At 40.0% G+C, this 25,079-nt stretch overlaps 1 protein-coding gene across 3 annotated transcripts in view; it reads right to left on the minus strand.

Moving 5' to 3' along the window:
• The window catches only part of LOC119647700 (transcriptional coactivator yorkie), a 243,851-nt gene that overhangs the window by 31,138 nt on the left and 187,634 nt on the right, over nt 1-25,079 (minus strand). The gene's annotated exons all lie outside the window — the stretch shown is intronic.

A 25,079-nucleotide genomic window follows, 5' to 3' on the forward strand; every position in this document is an offset into this window, starting at 1 on the left:
ATAGCGCTATCTGGAATGGATACAGATACTTTTACAGTCGCTGTAAACATTCTCATCACTTTAAAGTTGCGGAAAATCTTGTAAGTAGGTTGATGAATTAAAATAAGGCTAAATGACACTTTAATATAGAGGAGAAGATAGAAAACAATATACCAAGAATGTGGTTTTTTATTTTCAGAACTGAAAAGGTAGAAGAATATCCAATCTGATTATCTTGATTATCGTATCGGCAGTTTATTATTCAAATATATTCTCGAACTCGTGATTTAATGATACCTGTACGGTAGAGAGACTTGATTAGATATAAAAAAATCGAAGCTAAATTAGTTTACTTTGTCATCAACTTAATTTATATCCGCTGGAAAAACTGTAATTTTTCCTAAAATAAATTTTCAATTCCCCAATAATAATAGATCGGATATTCGATAACTATTTGGAGAAATAACGGGGATAATTTATTTATTGACACAAAAAATAAAAACATAATAAATAAATGGAATAAATTGGAAATCATTGGGAAATGGATACCTCAATGAAATAAATCCCATCCCGTCAAAAGTGCTAAACTAAATTGGTAAAAATTACTAACTTGGGAGCAAGTGAGTCTCTTTTGCTAATGTTCATTCACCATCACTTTAAAATCGCTTCAAAAAACCAAAAATCTGACATTCAAACAAGTGCATAAGATAAACTTTAGAAGATATTTCAAAAGAAGAGCTAGGTTAGCAGGTACTGGGAAACAGCAAATGTTAAGGACGAAATTAGCAGTGAGCATCAAATCAATTCATAATTATGATAATACTATCAGGAAAAGAAGCACTGCTTCCTGAAAAACTATTATGCTCCTTTGATGGCTAAGTGGCACCTATTAACTACAGTATATCGATCATTCCTACGATCGACAGAAATTTTAGGATGGTTCCTACTTCTAGATGTTTCATCCTTGCGACTGGTATTAAATATTCTCCCAGGTGTAGTTTCCTACTCTACCCATGCTAAGACATTATTCCAGGATATGTACAGAGGTTTGATTGCTCTCCCCACCGAATCTGTACACAATGTCCGCAGATATCTCTAGCTTACCCAGGAGGGAATTTAGCCTGCAATGACCTAGGAGTATTCCTACTATGTATGATCCTAAGGCTCTTTTTCGAGAGCTCCAAACAATCCTACGAGTGCTTTGGTTCATATTTCTGTTCCATTCCTGAAAACTTCGCCGAGTAAATAGCAGGATTCGTTTATAATGACTCCAATTGTAATGATCGTTTGGTTATAGTGACGCCATTGATCCTTAGGAAAACCAACTATTTTATATAATATTTTATAATTCCGAATATATGACTGGCACTTGACAGCGCGATGGCCGAGTTGTGTCTTAGCCCTCCAATCTTGTTGCCCCGGGTTTGAATGCCGCTTGGTCATAAATGTTTGTGTTCATCTTTGTGTTGTCCCTGCACTGTAGATTTATCAATCGCACAGCATTTGGGGTGATAATATTGAAGCTAAAGCAGTGTCATTGAAAATTACACAGGAAAAAAACAACAGAGAAATTGTGTGGATTCTCAATACAATACAAAAGAGTGAACAAGAGACGTAAAGCGGGGAAAAATCATTTACCGCGACGGAAATTGTCTCTTTAGCATTTCATGAATTGCGGTAATTAATAGTTTTAGAGAAGAATTTAAGGATTTATAGTGGTAGGTTTGGTGTGAGGGTTCGTGTTTGAAGAACCAAGAAAAAATTGAATGATTTAAAACATTAACAGCAGAATTTTGAAAGAAAAGGCAAATGAATTACCTCGGCAACTAGATTTGTACATAAATTCGATATTAAAAAAAATCCCCAGACAAAAGTCGTTTTAAATGATCAAGAAATTTAATTTATTATTTTCGATGATGAAAAAGCATCGTTTACATCAAAAAACCTGGGGAGGCTAAATTCGTAGCTCAGAATGACTCTAATAGCTGCTTTCAAATTGTTTTCCCGGTGGTTAGCGGCTAAGCAATGTTAAAATGCTGGAACAGGGCTTCTTGACAAGCTTATACCTGGTATAGCACTTAAAATCAAACGAGAAAAATATGTTGTTAACATACTTGAAGTAGTTAATATGGATGCAAATGTGAAACGAAAGTACTATTAAGACATTCAATTCACCTTGCATTGAAGGAGGGGACAAGTTGCTCCCAAAATAATGGTCCATGCAAAATAAAAAATAATTGCCTGGCGACGGAAGCGATTCAGATGCAATACACGATGAAAATTAAACAGACAATGAAATCAATAATAGAAGTGAGTGGGCAATGTATGTTATATCACAAAGTGATATCAGCTTTAAGTGCAATATCACATCGCTTTCACCGACTGCGATCCAAATATCCTCAAACATCACGGCATTACTTCATCACCATATCACCATCCAGTAGAGAATTGATAATAGAATTACTGTTTTGATATGTAATGTTCGTGCTGATGTGATATTACATCACAAGACATCACTAAACATCACCAAGTAATACTGGTCTGTCGTAGTGTAAAAAATCAGTAAAGGATTCAATTTTAAATCCTCACAGAAAGACTTTCATTCATCACATCCGGACATACGAGCAAATCGTGCAAATTCCCCATTGTTTTCATCAATTTGCGAATTAGCGCATTATCCAGATGAAGTAGCGGTTTTTTTCTTTGCCATGTGATCCAATAATTCAATATGGTAGTTGCTATTGATTGTCTGGCCCTTCAAAAGTAAGTCCAAAAGTAAAATTCTGTGGATGTCCCAAAACAAAAGTAAATGTTGCTTTCGATGGGTACTTATCTGGGTAACACTTATTCAACCATTTTTCAGCTTGAACGGTATTTTTATATGTTTGATTAACAGGCAAAATTCGCGGTTTTCCATCACTTGAACAAACACGAACGACTAAACCGAATGAGATGAAATTTTCATACCTTTCCTCTAAAAGTTTTACCGAAAAAACATGGTAGTTTGGTAATCGCGGCGTGATGTGTGTGTTAGTCACGGGACTCTTATTAGTACTTTCAGTTTCTAAAAGTACTAATCCTCCTTTCAGTTTCTGAAAGTACTAATCGAGCCCTTTCATTTGATAACCTACATGATCATATTCTGTGAAAAAAAATTACACCCCCCTTTTCGTATGTGTGGGGAATGCCCCTTCAAACTTAACATAAAATGGCGTCACTAGCTGCATGTGCATACAGACCCCATGTTGTCATCAAATTTCGTGACAATCAATTCAGCCGTTTCCGCGTAAATCGCTTGTGACAGACAGACAGATAGACTAATGGAGTGCGGAGTTGCCAAATCTCCAGATCAGGCGCGTCCCTTCGTGCGGATAAGGGGATGCTCAGCGGATGCGTAGGAATGTGTACATGTACGCATTTGCAGATGTGAGTGCATGAGCATGTTTATGCGAAGGTCGGGTAGGTGGGAAAGAAACATCACCCGTGGGGAAAAATGGCTATGGGAAGGACACCCAAAACAAGAAACCAATATGGAAGAAGAAAGAAGAGAAAAATTTACGATGCAGTGACTAGGAAAGCCAGTAATGTAGGGCTTTTGGCAGCGAGCATCCCTCGACTGCGGTGCCTCGGTGGTAGATTACTTGACCACCGTTGCATCGAATACTAAAAGTAGCCTGGAGAAAGAGGCATTTAAAAGGAGTACATCACCCCCGAGAACGCCTGTTCACAAAACACAGAAAGACGCCCCATAGAAACTTGTCATTCATTAGCTCATAGTGGGGTGACTACACCTGGTCGGAACATGTCGCAGGACTTTGTCTTTGATCTATTTAGGAGAAGCTTGACGATCCTGCGATCTCCTCCAAAATCAGGGATTAGGGAAGCTCCCGGAATGCTAATAGATACGGAAGTGTCCAGTAGAAAACCAAGCAAAGGAACAGTGTCAGAATACGGACGAATCATCGTTTTCTCTACTCAGAGGAAAAATAGTAAAGTTGTCCGAATTCATAAAGGACAAACACAATGTGCACCAGGCCATCAAAAACATGGTCCGAGCCATTCGTGTACTGTGCAATAGTGTCAAAGGCGAAAAATCTCTGACATCATCGGTGGATGGGTGGCGAGTTCTAGAAGACTTCTCGGCAAGTGATCACCAGTACATCGCGTTCGAAGTGGTGGACGCTAATTGCCGTCGGTTTTTTTAAAGGTCAGCAGCGTTTCACGTTGTATCACCCAAAGATTGCTAATTCGGCCATACCTTTTTGAGGCAGAGAATGAAGCAGCTAACCTCGAAATACGATGTCGAAGTTTTGTGTGTACCAACGATGTGGGCAAGTGATTCATTCTCACGTTCCCTTCTATCCTTGTTGAATGGCGAATGAATTGAAAACGACCTCTATAATTGTTTCCACTCCCCCATGGCCCAATAGCACTTTATTGAACAAGGGTGCCATATTTACTTGCCCCATTGGAAGTTGCGGTTCTCCGCCTCGGGCTGATTTCAGTTAACTCGTTGGGGAGTTCCGTCCCCACGTACTCGAGAAGGGCAATCAGACCCGAATCTGCAAGGGACTCATCTGAAGTGGCTGTGCCACGAAGCTTCACCGGAGGTTATCTGGTACCATGGGAACGGGGATGGCCCTCTGAGAGCATATCCAGGAGAATTCCTGGAGGATGTGTTCTCGGCCCGGTTATTTGCGGTTGGCCCCCTAGTGGGAGTTTCATGGTAGTTGTGGTTATGCCTACATCGCGAGTAGAGCTCCTTGGAGCTCAAGCGTGGAGTTGCGTTGTACAACTCGGGTGCCGTACCCCCTAGTTGCGGCAGAGGTGTTAGATAGGCCTCGCATCCACTGGTATGAATGCTGAACTTGCACTCATTATAAACCAGGACCGCTGTGCTTGCATGGCGGGGCTCTGATTGTAGTCCCAAAATCAAACCGTGTCCAAAGAGGACCGTGGGTTTAAGCCTTAACGGCAGGTACTCACGTTAAACCCACAGGACTTTCGTGCCCCATTGGAAGGTGCTCAGAGGTGGCGATGAGGAAGACGGGGCGGCAACCCTGTCGGCCAAAACAAAACCAAGTGGCAGAGGAGAACCTCTATAGTTGAAGTAATAAAAACATCATCATCATCAGTGCTAACAACTGATGAAGGGAACAAATGGTTCCCGAAATATCGGTATTTGCAAGAATAAATATCCACACCAACGAAAAAGAAACAACGAGTTTTTATTACTTCAATTAATTAATCGTTGAAAACACCGCATAATTTCACTCACCTCTATAGTGGTGGTACCGGGAGCCGCTGTACTGACTTTGGTTTGCCGGCCGTGATGCAGTAGACGAATGCTCCAACGGCCTAATTAGGGCGATCAGACCCGAGTCTGCATGGGGACTCATCTGAGGTGGAAAATTGGTCACGAAACCTTACCAGGGGTATACTGGTACCATGGGAACCGGGATAGCCCCTGGACTCTCATACTTCGGGTGAACTCCCGTTGTATGTGAGTACAGCTCGGTTGTTTGTGGTTGCCCCCCTAGTGAGAGCTTCATGGGAGTTGTGGTTGCGTTCAAGCGAACAGAGACCTTCGGCTCTCAGCGTGATGTTGCGTTTCAACACGGGTGCCGTACTCCTTAATTCGGTAGAGTTTTTGGTAGGTCTTGCATCCACCAGTATGAATGCTGAGCCTTGCACTCGGTATAGACCGGTATTGTTGTTGCTTGTCACAGCGGGGCTCTGATTATGGTCACAAAATCAATCCGTGTCTTAAGAAGACCGTTGGATTAAGTCCACGAGACAGGTACTCAAGTAAAACCCCCTAGGACTCACTGCCCCCTTGCAGATCCGTCTTTTGTAACTCTTTTGTCGTTGGAACTTCGGCAGATTTCAGACAGATGATAAATGAGCATAAAAAGTTCAAAAAATAAGAGAAATTGTGGCAAAAACATACTTTTACCTGTAAAATCTGAGTCGGACAAAAATACGAATTTACGCTCAGCAAAAAAATATTTTTTTTAGTTTTTTCAAAGACCCAATTTTATTTCTGGGATAAAATTTACTACTGTCTGCAAACTATTTTATGAAGAAAATAAAATCATAAGATTTAAATTACAAATAAAAAATTTATGCTAAAAATAAAAATTATATCTTCTTTCTTCGGTACTGTAGAAGAATTTCTTCCGTCATTCGTACATTTTTTTGTATGTGCGTAAGTATCTACAGAGCAAAGATCTATCTTTTGTCGCTTTCAATAGTTTTCTGGATTTCATCCACATCTTCCGCAGATTGTTTCGTAACATTTCCTTAAGTATTTAGTGACCATTCAGCCGGCGGTGTTTTAGTCTTATCAATCTGGGATATAGCCTTTGTTATGTATTAATGAAAGCGGATTGTCAATATACATCTTGATTTGAAAGGTCACAAATTTTGCAGAGGTGAGGCAACAAAAAGAAAATAACTTCTTACTCGCTTATTGCATTAGTAGGAATTATTACCCATTTCGAAGGACTAGACAAAGCTGCCTATAGAAGGGGGAATTTCAAAGGTGATGTCACGCTTGACTAAGACCCTAAAGTGTATTCGTTGAATAAAATGAACATCCTTAACTTTTTTTCGGCACAAATCTTTCTTATTGTCTGTTTGTCTGAAAAACATTCACCTCAAAACGTGTTCCATTCTTTCTGATGGCCTAGACTAAATAAGATCAAAGCATGCGGCTGTTGCGAATCTTGACATATCAAGGTAACTAGTCAACGTATCTCATCCGTAACCATAACAACAGCAAAAACGATCAATTTTCTCACTAATAGCATTTTAATGTTCCATTATCATAGACCAACATCTTCTTCTGCATTCATGCTTTCCTAGATACAACCCACCATGCACAATTATATCACATTCGTTCATGCATGGTGAATGTCTCATCCCCGTTTTCACCAAGCTCATCACAAAGTTCATCACTGATCCAGCCTCTTTCATCGCGAGAGTGTAATGTGCCGCTTGTCAGGCATCACCAGCATCATCCTTGCAGTCGTTGTCGTGCCATCATCATCAGTGCCATCGAAAAATATGATTAATTTTTTTCTAATTTTCTCCATGGTCACTAATTGAGAAATTATCGATGACGCTCGAATCGACCTAGCCATCTAAAGGTACATGAGTTACGCTGGCGTGCGTATATGTGAACACTATAATGTTGCAAGCCCAATAGTTTTATATTAGCGGCGAGATCAATATCTCCTTTGAACAATAAAATCATACACGGACTCTGTACCATATCAAAGCGAAGCACACAGCGTACCCTGCGAACTATGGGAAATTCTCTGCAGACGTACATTAATTCGAAATTTTCCCAACATTTATTCGAATCGTTAGTTAGTTACTTACTCACGACAATTACGGCAATTATTACGATTGCGACGACCTTCACCACCAGCATTTAATCGTTGGTGTCTCGAAGGAGGAAGGAGAAAAAAGCCGAAATGGTTAAACGTAGACAATTTCAATAGAACAAAGTTTTCATGCTTGGTTGTATCTTTGTTTGATTTGTATCTTTTCTTGAATCGACTTTTTGTTTTTGTTATTTTTTTTCTAGATTGCGCCACATTAGCGTTTATCGGTGTGAAAATTTTGAGAGTCACGTTTTGTATGTTACTTAGGTGGCTCCAATAAAATGAAATATGAAATAGAAATGACGAAATATTGAGGCGGATTTAAATTGGGCTGTGACGAAGGTTTATTTTGTAAATGTTGTATGCAAATTGAGGAATAGTATCCCGTAATTTTTAATAGAGGCTAACATGGAAGTGTGTCGAGGTAATTTTTTTGACTTTATTTCATGTCTGAATCCTAATGCGTACAAGGTCTAAAATTGAAAACCCGTCAATCGATGTGGGTCCTTTTTCTTTCATTCGGAATTAAACACATCGTAGTAAGGTATATGCGCACCGATTTATTGGTGTCAAAAGAAAATAAAAACTACTAAACTATATTGTGGTAAAATAGATTGCTCAAGCGTATTACGGTCTGTTTTTGGCTCTAGGGCCCCATTTACGATCTTAAATATTGGCTACTGCGGAACAAACTGGAATCGATTGCTATGCCACCATTATCAAAAGGCGTTGCAGTCCACAATCGTCAGAAAAGACCAGCAACACTAAGCAAGTTTCGAAACTCAGGCAGATGATAGTTCATTCAGTGAAAATCGATTCCAATTTCTGGCACCATGAGCTCATAAAGAAGCTAAAATGATCACTAAAGCTAAACCATCTTTGTGAGAAAAGCAGTAAAAGTTTTGTCTACAAAATACAAGCAGCATTTGGCAAAAACAATTTCCACATTGGTCCCATCAAAAAGGAAGAGATCATCTAGAAAAAATACAAATCTGTTCTGAGGATGGATTTAGAAAGATAACTAAAGATTTCGCTGCAGAAAATCGACAGTACTATACGTACTAGCTCAAGAGCAGCAGAGACCTGCGCGTTGTGATTAAGGGAATTGAATCGGAAGTTGATCCCAATGAAATAAAAGAGGAACTTAGTGTGATAATGAATCGAAACAGAATACCGCAACCCTTATTTAAAGTTGAGTTGAATCCAGATTATCACAAATTGTGAAAAAGAGCAGTTCACCCGATAGAAAATCTTCACTACCTCTTGCACAGGAGAATCACAGTGGAAGAAGCACATAAACGCAATGATCCTTCCCAATTCATGAACTGCCAGGAATTTGGCTATATCAGGTCTTACTGTATACTTTCTAGTATGCCCGGGGAATTCCATAAAACAGTTCTATCCACCAAAAATAAAACAGACGCTACAGCCAGAAAATGCAGTAACTGTGGACAAAACCATACTGTCAAATATAGAGGGTGGAAAGTGTATAAAGCCCTGAAGCAAAACACACTGCCTGTTCAAAGATGGAAGCAACACCAAATGAACTCTTTGGTTAAAACACAAAATCTGGCTGGGTCCGTTAATTTACCATCCTCATCTATTCATCTTGGAGTGCAATTTGCTGATGTAGGGAAAAACCAGAGCCAAGACGAACCTGTCGCTGACAGTTCATCTCAAGGACTATCTTCGATTATTGCTGCACCGTCAAATAATCTGAATCAGTTCATGAATACTATCAGCACCATGATCCAGGAACTAATAAAGGACCAAAATATGATGTTGCAGATTCTTTTAAATAAAAAATAAATACCATAAGAATTACTCATTGATTTCATTCAAGCAACCTCGCTTTGTCTGCAGATGTGGTCAGGAGAACTTGTTATATCATCGGTTTATAGTCCACCGCGACATAAAATAACTCGAGAGCAGTTTACTTAGTTCTTCAAGACTTCAGAGAACAATTTCATCGCCGCTGAAGACTTCACCGCAAAGCATACCCACTGCGATTCAAGGTCAGTTTCTCCTAAAGATAAAGAACTGTATGAGGCAGTCTTAAGCAGCCAAATTGATTACATATCGGGAGGTCAGCCTACTTATTGGCCGACTGATACCAACAAATCTTCGAACGTAATCGACTTTGGGGTATCAAAAGGAATCCCACGTCCATGTACAACCGCGCAAACAATTTACGAGCTATAGTCAGACCACTCCCCCGTAGTTATCACGGTGCAAAATAAGCCAAGCTACAATAACTCTCAACTCGGGCTGACGAACAAATCCACAAATTGCAAATATTTAAAAATGGAAATCAACAATGGCATTTCGCTGGACGTTCCATTAAGGAATAAATCTGACATCGGTGAAGTGCTTGAGCGTTTCAACAAAATTTTACTGGAAGTCGGCTCTATCGCAAAATCCAATACTTCGAAGAGAGCCGAATTGAAAAAAGTCTATTCGTTGACAACTTTAAAGCTTTCCCGGGATAAAAGAAGAGCACGAAGGGAATCGCAACTACATAGGTCTCCCTAAGCAAGAAGCAGATTCAATAAAACCACAAAACAGCTTAAATCGGCGCTTATGGTGGATCAGGAGTCTGATATTCATCGATTCCTGGGCGAGTTGTCTATTTCTGAATCCAGTGACTATTCATTGTGGAAAGCTGCTGAAAAGATTAATAGGCCAACGATCAGAGAAGCCCCCTAAGGACTACCTCAAGAAATTGGGTTTAACGTAATGAGGGACAAAGCGGAAACATTCGCAGCCCTACATTTATCAATACCATTTGAGCTTCCCAGTTGTCCAGTTAACACCACGCTTAGCCAGCTGCAAACTTCCCTCAAAGATATTGAAATCATTATTATGACAATGTAGAAGGATATCAGTCACTGCGTGTGTGGGCGTTTACAGTTCCCACCTTCTCACCAAATTTATAGCTATACCAGCCGTTTCTGAGAAAAGTGCGTGTGACAGACAGACAGACAAACATTGAACCGATTTTGTTTGCAAAACAAAATCTTAAAAAGATGATATATCATTCCCTTAAATAGATTGAATTACGTACGTGTATGAGCTTATCTCTCTATTTCCTATTCCTTCTCATACATGTTGTCTAATACAAGATCACGTTCTTTGTTGATTTCATCTTTCCTTAGAACAGTTTACTAAAATGGTCAATCAGCTCACGTTCGTGTTAGTTGTTAGTTAGTGCTATAAAGTCAAATCCACATTAATAAAAATTTGCGCCGCAAAATAATAGTATCAAGGGAAATTGCACTGCATTCTATAGAACTATTGCGCCCTAGCTCGTCACATGTTTTCGCCACAAATATATTCAACACAAATTGACAGATATTTTCGAACAAATAATTATTATAGGTCATGCGATATGCGTCAGAGTTTCATCAACTCTGAAATTCTAGAGACTTAGTCGTAACATTTAAAAAGACTACACGAGTGGAGGCGATGCGCAAGGCTAGCTAGGGACGATCGCCTATTTCTTATACAGATTACACCACCCGTTACGGAAAGGAAGACGCTGATCAACTACTACAAAGCACAAAGAAGTGAGTGCAAACCACAGGGCCTGTCTAGGGGTGGGGTTGACAAATGAAACTTTACCATGATGAAATCAAAATAACCCACATTTGAAGTGAACTTTTTAAAGAGCCACCGCCGTAATTTTTTTAGCGGGGTTCCCCCATTTTGAAGGGTCATGGGGATCATTGCCAAAATTCTTCAAGGGAGTAGAGGATGAACCTTCGCTTGTGTGCCCTTCCCGTCCGCTTCGCATCCGGGTGTATGCTTGAAAGTTCAAATTTCACCATGATGATATCAATTTGAGGCGTTATAGGTTTTCGAGGGGATAATGGACACGAATTTTCATCATGGTTAAAGAGGATAAATTTCACGGGTAATAAGCTTATTTCATTTGCAACCGCTTGGGCTGATGGATTAATAGTTTACCGTATTTGTCTACAGTAGGAGATTTCGTTCATAGAGTAGAAATTAGTTAAAATCTCCACTGACAGTTTTACACTTAGCTACGACAATGTGGAGGCAGGTGACGTGACATTCCTTCCTACTTCATATTAGATTTACTAGAATCTCTTCTTAACATGTGAGTATTATGGACCTTATGTCATTAGAATGGGCTTCACGTAAACGAATTTCGATTGGACATACAATAAGCCAACAAGTTGAAATATGGGGCGACAAAAACTACTTCCGGGCTTTTTTTGACTGGTTTGCCCAATTCAGGTAAACTTAACCAGCCAAATTATATTGGGTTGGGGAAAAAGAAATGTCGTATTCTGTCAATAGATGGCGACACTTAAGCATATCTTGTGTTGTACTTATCGCATCGGGTCATACTATACGGCGATTTGAAGACGACAATCTGGGCTACAGGTGTCTCTTTGACAGTTTTATGATCGTACATTTCAGTCTCAAGTTATAGCGCGTTAAAGATGGAGTCCACCAAGGAAGAAATTCGTCACATTTTAAGTTTTTATTACCTGAGATGTAAAAATGCAACGAAGGCGGCCGAAAAAATTTGGAAAGTTTATGGGCTCGATACTGTAACGATTCACATAGCACAGCGTTGGCCCGATCGATTTCGTTCTGGTGTAGTGGATATCGAAGATACATCCCGTACTGGTAGGCAGATCGTCGTAGAAACCGATAAAATCGTCGAAATCATTCAAGTAGACCGGTATGTGAGCATTTGTTCGATTGGCCAGGAACTGGGTATAGACTATAAAATCGTTTGGAATCATTTGCAGAAGATTGGATTCCAAAAAAGCGGGACGTTTGAGTGCCACACGAGTTGACGCAAAAAAATGTCTTGGTCGTCAAACCATCGCCAAGCCCGAATTGACGGCCAGGAAGGTTTTGCTGTGTGTTTGTTGGGATTAGGAGGGAATCATCCACTATGAGCTGCTCAACTATGGCCAGATCCTCAATTCGGTCCTCTACTGTGAGCAACTCGACCGTTTGGAGCGGGCGATTGACCAGAAGCGGCCAGAATTGGTCAATAGGAATGGTGTTGTGTTCCACCAGGACAACGCTGGGCCTCACACATCTTTGATGGCCCGCCAGAAGCTACATGAGCTCGGATGGGATGTCCTATCGCACCCACCGTATAGTCCGGACCTGGCACCAAGTGATTACCATCTCTTCCGGTCCATGGAAAACGCTCTTGGTGCTACTAAGTTGGCCTCAAAAGAAGCTTGCGAAAACTAGCTGTCTGAGTTTTTTGCAAATAAGGAGGGGGGTCTTATAAGGGGGAGGGGGATAATGAAGTTGCCTTCTAAATGACAACAAGTTTCCGAACAAAACGGCACATATTTGACTTAAATCGGATAATTCTAAGTATGTTAAATAAAGCGTCAATTTTCGATCACAAATACGACACTTCTTTTTCCCCAACCCAATATTTTAAAGGATATTTTATATTTCTTTTATAAAATGCTGAGGATTTGAGTAATTCGATTGCTTTTGAATGTTGGCTAAGTTTTTCAGAATGAAAGAAAACGCATTGTAATGAACCGCCCATGTCGCCCAGGGGCTCGATAAAGTGGAGCATTTAGTAATTTATTCTCTATAAATTGGAGAGGGACTTCCAGAAAGAATTCTTCGAGATGCTAAAATATTAGATAGAGAGGGCGGTGTGTTAGGTCCACTACGGTTTCTTTTGAATAGCGATATTTGCGGATGAAAATGCTATTCTTCATCATCACCAACGGCGCACCAGCCGATATCCGATCGGCCTAACCTGGTTTTTCGCCGAGTTCAATAAATTCGATATTCTTACTACGGGTACACACATATGGACATTGAGGGAGCACAAATAAAGCTAAAAAAAGCTATTGACTCCATTGTAATGAATGAAACCAAATAAACTTGCATTAACTTCACTAGCAAAAAGGGAATCTAGTTAAAGTCATTAATAACACACAAGATGTGCCACAGAGAAATAAAGTTAAATATTTAGATATGACACTCGATGATAGGCACAACTGGAGAAGACACTAAAAAAGAAGGAAAAATTAAGTGTCAGATACAGACAGATATACTGGCTGTTGGGGAGGAGGTCCCAACTCACCATCGAGAACATATTCCTTATTTTCGAGTACATTCTAAAACCCATATGGAGGTACGGTAGCTCTGAGGCCATGGCAAAGAAATGAACTTGAAAATCATACAAACAAATTGTAAGAAGCATAATAGACGCTTCGGGAATAAGTCTGAATCAAACTTTAACGGAGTCCATTCGAAAAACTGTGCCACACTATGAGGTTGTACTTCGCAAACTTTGTGATCGTCAATCCGTCAATGGACTCGACCACTAGAATGTTGATCAGAGAAAAACATGAGGAACAGGATTGTATTCAGAGAATCCAAAAATCGTACCTTGGTAACGCTGGAGTTTTCATTAAGTCTCGAAATTTATGACTTCATTTTTGAGGGTCATGCGTACATAGCCACAGCCCGTAGTCTTTGAAATTTGTAGGTTGTTTTGTTAATCCTTTTGTCAATCTGTCATGTTATGCACTTAACATTGTCTTCCTCAATCTAGTATCAAAAGGGCTCATTCGCTGGCTAAACTGCTATACCACGCGTTTCCTGGGTCTCCACTAAGGAAACAACTTTTCACCTCTTCATTCTACGGCTAAGTCTGAAAAAAACAGAATTTTCGACGTCTTTTTTATACCGTCAGCCAGAGCTAAGAGATTTAAGAACGTCAGGCTAATATTCCCAGTCAGTGGGCTGCACCCTGTACTGACTTCACGTATCAACGCAATCTGGATGACACGAACGATTTAAATCGAAAATTTACCGCAGGATTGTTCGTCCTGTCGCTAGGTAGCCAATGGTATCTCCTATGGGTGTAAAGATGATGACACAAATCAATATTTTCAAGTCTGAAATTGGGAGACTCAATCAATATGGTGTTGCATCAAATGTAGCGAAGTTTCGAGAGAAGCATCCTCGATAGTGCAGCCAGATGAAATTCATGCTGAAAATAACTCGTTAGTCAAGATTTGTCTGAACATCCAAGTGATGCATTGAGGAGGTGGCCTACTGATTTACTTAAGGAGCTTTAATACGTATGTGAGATATTTTTCGGTAGCTTGATTTGAAAAACTTATATGAATAAATTTTTGGATACCCAATGAACCAAAAAGTAGGAAAAAATTTCTATTTAATTAATGCAATCTGTCAAGAAATGACTTGTAGACTCAGGACTCCCTCAAGAAATTAGTTATTTTTCAGCCGGCTTATTCCTAAATTAGGTGGTTTTCGTCCTCAATATGATCCATACACAGGACGTGTTTGTGGATCTACATAAAGGAACGGATAACTATATTCGATCACACTCTTTCCAGAGTAGAGATGAAGTAGGTTCTGATGAGTTGCCTCTTCTTGAATATCTCGGGTCATAGATGGATATTCATCAGCCAAATGGTTCGGATTGGTTGGCGCGTAGAATGCTAGCCTGTCAATCTCGTTGCCCTGGGTTCAAATTCCAGTTGTCATGGATGTTTGTGGTCGTCTTTGTGTCATACTCGTACTTGGTGCTGTGACCTTAACATTTGTGAGGATGCCCTACAATCGAAAAAGAAGTGAACAGGAGAGAAACGATTGAGTTGAAGCTGGCATTACTATCATCATTTATAAGTAGTTAGAGTTCAAGTTGCATTCAAAGAAACCCCAATAATCTTGGAAAATTTGAAAACTTGTCAATCTATGGGCAGCAAGGAGCTAAATTTGGCAGGAATTCAAGCAACCAGAGATTAAGAAAAAATAAGGAGACTAGTAGACCGTCTGATTGTGGATAAAATCCGGCTCAATAGGTAGTGATGGGCGGGTCATTTAATCCGTATGGATGACGATGATCCAGCGCGGAAAGTCTATAAGGGCATTATCTATGGTAGAAAAAGAAGACGAGGTAGACCCTGCCTGAGATTGAGCGATGGCGTAGGTCAGGTCAGGACGCCAGCCAGCTTTTAGGGATTTCGAATTGGTGGACCTCGTCGCAAAACCGGGGTGTCTGGAGTTCCTTATTAGGCAGGCCTAGACCGGATACCGGTTGTTGTGCCGTTGATGATGAAGGAGAACTAGTCGAAGGATAACAGCAGGACATTCAGAACTTAAGAAAAACAAAGCCCGAAGTCAACTCAAAAATGGTTTATTGCCGAGAATTTCAAGTTTAACATAGAATGGATGTGTTTCAAAATTGCTTCAACTTTTTACGCGGATTGTGGAGTTGTGTATTTTGCATGAGAGCAACTAATAACAAGGCCAGTTTCTCTAGCCACCCCAACTTATTATCCTCATATACAAGGCATTTCACTACATCGAATGAATACCATGACTATTGGCATTCAATTTCCTTTCACTGCTACTATCTTCCACCTACTGAGAACTTCTTGTTATCTCTCCCAGCTAGCGATACTTCCATAAGTATTTCCCCCTTTGTATCCATTATCAAATTCATCAAATACCAACTATTAAGTTTGCGTGTTTCACAAACATTTTCCCAATATGAGAGAGTATTTATGACTGTTGATCACCTGTATGCCTCCGAAAACTTTACCTTGTTGTACACCTGTGCTGCATAATAGCACATTCGTAGCCACCATTGCTGTGCGGTCTATTATTCAATAATGATCCGTTGCGGTTAATCGGCTCAGCTTGTGAAAAGTGAACAACAACTGAACCACCTCTCGATGTATTATGACATGGAAATGAATGTTCAAAGCATTCAAGAATGCTCCGAAATATTTTTACCACCCACACGCGATTTTGTGGTAATTGTTTGCATTTTCGTGGAGTAAGAAACTTGGCATCGCAATCTTAACCACATACGGAACATTTCTCAAGTTGGTATTAGCGCTCCTTAGGGTTTGGTAATCTACCTTCTGATGGAAATGAATGTTGGAATGTTGGAGTTGAGAAAGCCCCAAATGAGTCCTATATTGATTTGGATTCCGTGTCCTGTTATAGTTGGACCTTCAATACTTCCATATGAAAGTATCTTTGCAAACAACACCTAAATAACTAGTATCTTTCTCTTCTGCTTTTATTGTATCTTCATTGAGATCCCAACCAAACGAGTGAACAATATTTGCTCCATATTCTTAGCTCATTTCAGGGTTAGCCTTCGTTCATTTCCAGACCATGAACTGCAACTGATTTCAAACAGACTTAGACCAATAAATAACAAATAAAATTTAGAACCCAAAGACATCAATAATTGTGTGTACAAGGAGAATGTGGGTGGAAGACTATCGATCTTTGATGCAACTGGAAAGTTTAATCCAAAACGGAATCTACCGTCACTTCCAAAAGAGCAGCAAGAAGGGCCTTTGTAAGAGTTCAATGCATATGAATAAGCATCAACATTTTTGCATAATACATTGTTGCTGGTAGAAAAGTATTGGGTTGATTTATGCATCTATGATTATTGGCGATGATGCAACTAAGCACGTCAGATAAAATCCCTATTGCTTTTGAATATTTCCTTCGTATTTTTCAACCGCATTTGTAATTTCCCAATCGTATTCAGGAAAAAATACATTCATATATTTTCTTTTCAACATCTTCACTAAACTTACTAATAGCACCTGCCATATGCCTTTAAGTATCTAAATATCTCTTCGGCATTGCAAAAGACAAACAACTCAAAACAACGCCAAATGGCATGCTCAATGTTGTTGATTCTAGAACATGGAAAATCCACAAGGTGGAAAAAAAATTTGGTAATCGGAAAACTCTCATCATCCCCCATACTTACGAAGATTTTCCTCACTATTTCCGCCACACCCGTTCATGTACACTTCTCTATTCCACATTTATCTTTTTTTGTATGAGCTGACCTTCACATAAATATCTGAGTAGTGGTAAGCGTAGAATACAAATAATAGTGAGATGAACTTTTTTTCAGAAAAATAAAACTGAAGAAAATTTACAAAAAAAGAAAATATATATATGCTCATACCCATCGTACTGCTGCGTAAATAAAATTTGCGTGTTGAACGATAAAATAATCCAGATGCCAGATAGAAATTACACAAGATGGCAGAAAGAATTGGGAGAGAAAAAAAAGATGAGAAGAAAGGGAGGCTTTCTATTAGTAGATACTATGGATTTTAAGTATTTTACAACATTGCGAAGAATATGTGATGGAGTTGATTGATGGAAATATGTTCCAGTTTTCCATGTATTTTGACCGATTTAATGGAGATGTGGCGTGATCTTGGCTCGATTCAACACCAATAAAATGATTTAACTGATGCATATCTACTAGATTTATATACAAAAACACAAATTTTTATCTATTTTCCCACTAGTTTCATTGTTATTTTGTGGGGTTGCTAAGCAATCATCTTATTTATTGCCTGAAGTTTGTTTTGATAACTATCTGCAAACTTATGTATTTTACTGAAATTTTGAACATTTATTAGAATGTATGGTATGATGGATAATTATCTGTCGTAATATGCAATATTTGATTCGCTATCTTTATAGTTGTCAAAAGCAAATGCAGAAGAAACCAACTCAGCCAAGCACCAGCAAAAAGCAATTATATTGGGAGACATTCAAAATTTCTTTTTATTTAATTTTATTTATTTATTTCCGTCCAAATAAAAATTAATTCATTTCCCTCCAAATAAAAATAAGTTTTTACGAGTTTTGCCATCAATTTGAATATCGTTTTTGTCAAAAGCGGCTTAAAATTAGACTTACCGAAAGGCCTGTTCACATCATCCAAAAGGGTCGCACTTTCCTTCGGGTTTGACCAAAATAATCTAATTTTTGAGCCTAATAGTTAGTCCTTTTGACGAAAAACTCTTCATTAAATTTTAATTTTCATTTGAACAGATAGCAGCGGAATAGGTGTATTTTGAGGCCTAAATGTCAAATAGGGGCATCTTCACGACTTTTTTCTTCTAAGTCACCTGTCTTCAGCCTTCCCACACCCTCATTTTGTAACTGATGTCAAAACCAAAATCTGCTCGGAAAGTACTAATCAAAATTCTTCATTCAATACTCCACGTAGCTATATTCGGAAAAAAATTACATTTCTCTTTCCCAGGAAGAGAGAGAGGGGTTCTCCCTTAAGTTTAACCTTCCTGCCAAATTTTGTATCAGCAGGTGCCACCCCTTCTGAGTAAAGCCAGACACACAGGCAGACGATTTTGAAAATGTTTCATTTTCCACAAAATCTGAGAAAACAGGGTGGTGCACTCGGAAAGTTATAGCGCCGGCGTAAGGAAGACCTGGCTCTCTATTACGTATGCAGCTATTCGGCTACGCGTTCAGTTTGGCCTGTCAGTTACGTCAGAAGAGCTCGCAATTACCTCGCTGCCGGTGGGACTGGAAGCACTATCTACGTGCTGGCAAGCCGCAATATCATTAGTTCAACTCTGGAAGTGGAAGGCCTTGAAATGAGAGGCCCTGAACAGTCAAAACTGATAGACCAACTGCATCCCATCCACGTTCGGGCGCGCCGGCCAAAGGCCGACTCTCAACTGGCAAACAAAACTGAACATGGATGGCGGGCTTAAATCATCACGCTCCGTTGTTTCTTTGTGTATTAGAATGGTCCTGCAGTGCCCTGGTGAGTATTCTACCTCACGCTGACTAAACTGCGGACAGAATGGCAGGCAATATGTCTATGATGGCAGCGACAACCATCAATATTTACATATTTAAAAAATTGAATTCAACTATAGCGTACAGCGGTGGTCAAAAGGTAGTATAGGTCCCAGGGCGAAACGTGGATTGGTACCCACGATGGAGCATAAAACCTGGGAAACGCCTGCTGAACCAACACCAATAGCTCTACTACCAAACCTTATCTCCATCTCCACGTGGTGACCGCTGGGAGCTCTTTCTTAACGAAAAGCTGCAGACAAATGAAGGCGAGACTCCTGCGCCTAAAAACGGGACAAATTACAACAACTGGTCCTCCAGATTTAGGGTTGGGTAGGGCTGACAACCCTACACGGAAAACCAAAGTTACGAAGCCATGAAAGGGGGCAGGATGGGTTTCAAAACGACGAACCCAGCAACGACAACGGAATAACGATTTGCGCATTTTCTCATGTGCTCCCTGTTCAGACCGAATACTGCTGAGCAGCTAGCCGATACCGTCCCAATATAAGGCTGATGTAACAGCGTTGCAAGGGATGCGATGGACAGGGGCTAGTTTCCTGGCGGCCATCCAGTAAACCATGTGCTCGGAATAGGTTTGTTAGTTAGCCAAAAAATGAAACCTGCTGTTATCGGCTTTGAAAACATAAGCGAACAGGCAAATTTAGAAATATTAGTCTCATAAACGTTCACGCCCCTACAGAGGAGACTGCAGAGTTGGAGAAGGATACCTTTTACGAGGCAGTAGAATGAACCCTCGAAGCCTGCCCCAGATATGATATCAAAATCATACTTGAGGATTTTAACAGTCAAGTAGGTACAGAGCCCGTATTCACGAAATACCCATAGCTTACATCAAAATACAAATGATAACGGACTGGAGATTATTCAATTAGCAGTGTCACACGAGATGGTTGTTGGAAGTACCTGGTTTGTGCGGAAAGCGGTCCACAAACATACGTGGACCTCTCCAGACGGGACCACTTTCAACCAAATCGACCATGTGTTGATCGAACGCCGCCACCTCTCCTGGAGATGAAGCATCAACAAATGATCTTCACAATCACCTGAAGAACTTTATCATAAATACGGTCACAAACGTACTTGGCCCCAGCCGCAAAAAGAGTCGGAACGGCTGGTTTGACGATGAATGTAAGCTAGCAATGGAACGGAAGAATGCTGCATATCGAGTAATGCTGTATTTTCAAAGAACGCGGGCATACGCGGAGACTTGTCACGAACTGCGGCGAGCGGAGAAGCGACTTCACAGACGGCTTACTAAAAGAACCTTTAGCGGGCCGTAGAGAGAAAATCCAAGCCCGTGGTGAAAATTATCTGGAAAACTAAGCCTGGGATGGAAATTATTCGAGCCTAGGGTGAAAATTATTATCTCATCCCTTTTTTCATTGAAATTTCTACTCCCGGCCCCTGGAAAAACTGGAGTGGAAATTATACGAACCTATGTTCTCCCTTTTTTTCCTGAACAACTTTGAGCCCGGGAATCCGTCCTTTCCAACCCCTCCATCTGCGATAGGGAATCTAGTTTGAAGTTGTCGGATAACAGTTCAAACTTTCCGCATGTGGCAGAATATCCTTGACTTTAATGAATTCTTTGACTGTAATAACTATTTTCCTGAATAAGTGAAGGTCTTATGAGGCCCAAACGCAGCAGAGCAAAGGGCGTTGCTTTCATCTAAGTTAAGTATAAAAAGGTGGGTCTGATTAAATTTCTGTACATGGATAGGACTTCTTTGGAGTAAAGCCCCCATTTGCAACCCGATATAAGGCTCTAGCGGCAGAATTAGCTTTCAAGATGGCTGAATTCATATGATTCTTCTGCCATGGAAAGCGAATTCAGGCTCTGAGTCAAGGGCTCTTTGTCCATTAATCAAATAGGTAGGATATCAGCTTTATCAACAAAGTCTTCGAGTTTACTTAGCCAAGGCATTAAGAGCCAGGAGTTGATGATGTCCGCTTCGTTAGATCTTTGTAGTATAGGCAATATCTCGATGGTAGATCAAGACTCAGGAATGTATAGACCCAGCCGCTGTGGAGAGCTTAAATGAGATTTGATTTCGCCTAAGGGTTCCGACAGTTAAGATATTGATAGGAGATGGGGTCTGGGTCAAAAGCTGAGCAAACTTTGTGTTTGAATGATACGTGGCTGAGCTTTTTCATTGAGAAAGGTTGAAAGTTGAGGAAAATTGTGAAGCCTGTGGTAATGGGAGCGCTGATTTGGCAATGGGAAGATTTGAGAAAATGAAGACAGGGTCGATTATTTGAGTCATCCCAAGCAAATTTGCTTCCACGGCGAGGGCATTGTGACTATATAGTAGAATTCATATAAGTTGTCAGATTCGTAAAGATACCGAATTGTCTTTTTCCAATAGTCTCTTTTTGATTCTAGTTCTAAATAATCTACAAGCTCCTCACTTGCTTTTGAAATAGAATCTTGTTGCCAGTACTCCTTGGGAGTGGAAACGCACTAATTGGCACGATAGGTGCAGGACTTAAATTGCTTTTGAATTGCAGACGCTCTGTTCTCTTAGTTCAGGGTTAGTTAAATATTATTAAATCTAGCTTGCAGGACATTATTTTCAATAATGAATATTGGCAAACAAATGATACTGAGATTGACAAGGACTACGAATATAAAACTGACAGAATAACCGGACTAAGGGATACCACAATAGTATTAGCTTGGAACTACGATTCCGTTCTCTATTCTAATCTAGCCTATTTTTTGTACTTATCAGGCTTAAACAAATGTAAAAGTCTACACCCTTTCAAATAGAAATGTACGGTGTAAATGTAAACTAACAAAATCTAATTGCGCGAAACGTCCCACAGCCACAACTGGATGTATTTTTCCAATGCTATTGAAATATTTTTTATCTGCTGTAAGCTAGAAGCGAGGTCCAGGCAAAATAGAAGCGAGTTGAAGGCAAACCTACGTAGTTCTTACTTCAACTCAAAACTATTCTTCATATTTTGAAGAAGAAATCTGTCAAAAATGTTTATATACATTCCATAGGGCTTGTTATTGTTGCCATGCGGTTGCTGACGTTATGGGCAACTAGATGGACAGTGGGGACATTGTATAGACAAATATATGGGTGACAAATATATTTGTGGACGTTAAAAATGTAGGAACGGAAATCAACTTTCCCATATTATTTCACTGAACGCAACATGGCTGTGAGAGATTATTGAGCTACGTATTCACATCTTTTGTCTGTTTTAATCAAAGCGCCTTATTGGAAGTTAAGCTTGGGGAAGTTCTTATCGTGTTGCAGTGCAGGCATATAATCTTTTCTTTCTACTCAAGTAGCAGCAGGCGAATACAAACGATGTTTGTTTTGTGTGTCTTAGGAGTTGTGCACTCACTTATACTTTTAGTCTTCCAGGACGAACAGCACATAAGCACTATATACACGTTCCTGCCGCGATAGTAGCAAATAGGTAAGTAAATTTTATTACCACTAACTGCACCCATTCTGTTTATTTGGTGGCATTGTAAGCAATTTAAGGTAGCAAACAGCACCCTTTCGTGAAGCTCTTGACGTCATCGAGGTCCAAGAATGCCACGTTGGATAGGGTAAGGGAGTGAAAGCTTGGGCATCGTCGCTATCCGCGAGCTGGGCCGGCACCATTCGCATTAGTTGGCTTCACCCGGTGTAAACCCCGGGATGCTAGACATGAGCCAATTTAGCGAACCTATGAAACGGGAAAAAACCTACTTTGGTCGGGAATTCATCATCATTTCTATCCATGTAAATTCTCCAACGTCAACAAGCGAAATTCAGCCGCTTACTTCTAGTCCCTTCTCGTTTTGAGATTAAACCGGATTGTTTGCAATTTGAGACCCATCCTGGTGCAAACTCCGATGCGCTGGGCTCCAAAGAAATCCGCGCGAAATCGATATAATTTCTATTCTAGTAGGTTCTCCAACGCATCACTATTTAGGTTATTGCTTCGGTTTTCAGATGCTCTTGGAACAAATCATAAATCACAAAAAAGGGAAAAACTGAAGAGCCAAGTGCCTCTACCTTCCCGTATTGTCTAGGAAAGTGTCTCATAAGCGTGAGTCACGGTTACTTCGGTGGAGTTGCACTGAGCTGTAACCGTGCTTGAACGGACACAATCGCCAATTTTTAAAATGTTTGAACTCGTTGTTGGCAATAGTCAACTTGAGTTGATCGCTTGATCATCCCCCAACCTGTAAATTCATTATATCTGATCCACTGATTCACCGGCACTGAGCACTCCCTAGTGGGAGACAAGTTTTATTTCTGAGCAAACAATCAATGAACTAAGTCAGAATTGTGGCTGTGTTATCCTCAGATTTAAAAGAGGCCTTGACAGACTAATATGGTGGAGAAGATTGATTCATTCAACCGAAGTGCTGCAAGATAGTATGCTAGGAACAATACTCTGATTAGTTCACAAAGCGGGTATCCCAAACATTTCGTAATTTTAAAAAAAGTGGGGGTTTTGCTCAATTTTATTTGACATTGCCACTTGAGGGTGATCAACTCGGTGGTTGGCCAAAGGATAAAATATTGATGTTATTGACTGCGTACTTCGGGCCATGTTCAAACATATCAAATGCAGCAACCGCTCACAATATACTCCGAGTAGGCATGTATAATAATAATAAAGTGAAAGATGAATTACGTTACCAATTACTAAGTGGCTTGTTCCCATGGATTAGGTATCAAAGAGTCACTGGACAACTTTGGGAACAGCATTCTTGATGACATAGCGAGAACCGACTGAACTTGCAGTATCACCAGGAAATGTTAATAAAACGATGTACTTTCCTTATTGTGAGACACAGACGCACCACGGGAAATCTGACTGAACGCCTCATTATGTCAAAGGTAGGTAGTATCGACATGTGGTAGATAGATTCTTCAATGATACAGTTATAAGTCCTTTAGTTAGTGTCGATACCCGAGGCGGTACGAAATTATACGTGTTTGAGGTAAACATGTCAAACCTGGAGCTTACATGTTTCTGGTCAATTCCTGGAATACGAATGATCTCCACGTTCATGAGTTGTTGAGCCGTTCTCCAGCGGAAAGTAGTCACACCACCATGAGGGGGGAAATACATACAATAAGTTAACCCTTCTAAATCTGCTTTGAGTTTGGACTCGTAAGAACTGTGCTCAACATCCAAGCAAACAAATCAGTGCTGTTGCCTTTTCCAAAAAGGATACAATAACGCGATTTGAGGTTTACACCTTGGTTCTATTAATAACACTGAGCGATCTACATATTTCATAAATTTTGACCTCAGTAGATTTTTGTTAGGCAACGTTTATCTTCGCCCCAAATTTATGGCGATTAAATTTGCCATTTTCTGAGTGATATGGTAGAAAGAAGAAAAAAAAGGATCTTTTTTTTTTCTTTACTTGAAGAAATACCTTATTTCGGGAATCAGTAGTTTTCTCCCTCACTGCTTATTTGTAACCAAAAAAGAGATGGTTCTTCTTTTTTCATTTCATATGATGATAATCCTTGTCAAGTCTCCACACGAGTTGCGGCATGTAAAACCAACTCTAGAACCTATTCTGTATATTACAAAAGTAGGATATGGTTTTTGAGCCTCCAAGTCATCAGATATCTAAATAATTGATTGGTTAAGAATCCGTGTAAACAGGAGTTACTCTTCTTCCTACTAACTGACTTGGTGAGAAAAATATATTCCATAAAACTAGACTAGAATGAATTGCTCCGGGATAGTTCTCTCTCTCTGTCAGATCTGAATTTCGGACTGTAACAAACGTGCATGAAATATTGACATATCGTTGCAGTCAAGCTAGCGATTTAAATACCCCGGGTCAACGCTATCAGTCAATGGAGAACTGCGTTACAAAATTGCTTCACGCATTAACGCAACCTGGATGAAGTGGCATTCCACAACTGATATTCTTTGTGATCGACGTATCATCGAACGTCTCAAATCTCTAAAATTTACCGCAGTGTCGTCCGTCCTGTCGCCCTCTATGATTCTGAGTGTTGGCCGACTATAAAAGAC

The sequence above is a fragment of the Hermetia illucens genome, chromosome 1 (genome assembly GCF_905115235.1).
Source record: "Hermetia illucens chromosome 1, iHerIll2.2.curated.20191125, whole genome shotgun sequence".
Taxonomy (NCBI): domain Eukaryota; kingdom Metazoa; phylum Arthropoda; class Insecta; order Diptera; family Stratiomyidae; genus Hermetia; species Hermetia illucens.